The sequence below is a fragment of the Nematolebias whitei genome, chromosome 6 (genome assembly GCF_014905685.2).
Source record: "Nematolebias whitei isolate Nwh7 chromosome 6, NemWhi1, whole genome shotgun sequence".
NCBI classification, from domain to species: domain Eukaryota; kingdom Metazoa; phylum Chordata; class Actinopteri; order Cyprinodontiformes; family Rivulidae; genus Nematolebias; species Nematolebias whitei.
In genome coordinates, this window is record NC_056503.1 from 27,596,290 (window position 1) to 27,598,094 (window position 1,805).

Sequence of the window (1,805 nt, forward strand, 5' to 3'; positions counted from 1 at the left end):
CAAATAAGCAGTGAACCACTTGAGAGCTGTACCAGAAATTCCAACGTAATGTTGGAGACGAGACAACAGGACAGCGTGGTCCACTGTATCAAACGCAGCTGTAAGGTCCAGCAGCACCAGAGCAACGGGACACTTGACATCCATGGACATGGAAATGTCATTATGGACTTTTAACTGGGCTGATTCGGTAGAATGACTGGTTCTAAATCCAGACTGAAATGTTTCATAGATACCATGGTTTTCTAAAACAAGTTGTAACTGCATAAAAACAACTTTTTCTAAGACTTTAGATAAAAAAGGCAGATGCGAAATAGGTCTAAAATTTGATAAAAGTGATGGGTCTAGGTGAGGTTTTTTAAGAAGGGGCCTAACCAGAGCATGTTTAAATGCAGCAGGGACAATTCCTAGACGAAGGCAGGAGTTTAAAAATGTTAAAATACAGAAACCCACAGAATTAAAAACCTCTTTCAAGAACTTGGAGGGAAGAACATCCAGTGGGCAATTAGTGAGCTTCATGTGTTGAACAACATCAGTGAGAGTGGCAAGGGACACTGGTTGAAAGTGTTCAAACACGACTGGAGCTACAGAGACAGCAGAGGAGTCAGGAGCAACAGAACTAGTGACCTGTCTGACTGAGGCCACTTTATCCTGGAAGAATTTTAGAAAGTTTTCACAGTTAGTGGCTGTGGCATCTGGTGAACAAAGTCGTTGGAGCACCAAACTCACAGATCCTGATCAGTATGATGCCCTGACTGAGTTCTGTGTGCTTTTTGTCCCTCTTCCATTCACGCTATGAATTATGGGTACTTGTCTTTTTTTTAATGGGGTCAGAGTCCCCCCCCCCTAAACAGAGCCATAGGGACATGAAACTCAGAGTGTCATCGGCTTGAGGCCATAACCTAGCACAGAAAGTTTTGTGTCTCTACACTTTTACCCTAGGTTTTCTGGGTACAGTGAACCCTCGCTATAATGCGGTTCACCTTTCACGGTCTCGCTGTTTCACGGATTTGAATTATGCATTGTGTTCTACATTCTGATTGGTTAAACAGTCTCTCCAATACAGTAGATATTTGTAAAAAAAAACATTTATACAGTACTTTTATTTGTTAAACAAATGCTTGGGCCTGTAAAAAGGTTTTGTTCTTTGGTTTGAATGTATTATGGAGTATTTCATTGTATAATAATTGTAAAAAAAATACAGATTACTACTTCACGTATTTCGCCTATCACGGGTTCTTTTTGGAATATAACTCCAGTGAAAAACGAGGGTTCACTGTACTTGTATTTTGAACAAAACAGGAGTAAAAACCTCTTCCTTTAACACTTTAAACAGGGTCAGATTGGAACCGGACCAATGCGTACAAATCATGCAAAGCCCCACAATAACATATCCAAAGACGGTCAGTCTGGACCTAGTAGAAAAAAGGTGTCCCCAGATACCCAATTTTTCCTTCAAAGTGGTCTGTGTGTCTTAGACACTTAGGGTGCATTCACATCAGCCCTGTTTAGTCTGCTTTAATCGAACTCTATCTTGTTTTCCTAGAAAGTCCAGTTCATTTAGGGAAGTGTGAACGCGCCATGGAACTCTGTCACGGAACAAAAAGGCGAACTCTGGCCCGGGCTAAAACCTAGGTCTCGGTCCGGTAGAAGAGAACTCCAACATGGTTTGAGTACAGTGTGAATGTAAACAGACCAGGACCAGCTCCACAGGGCAAACAAACACACATTTCTCTGACCTTATATGGAGCCGTCAGCTGCCTTGTGTGGAAAAACAATATTCTCCATGGTCTTCTGTCTCATCTTCT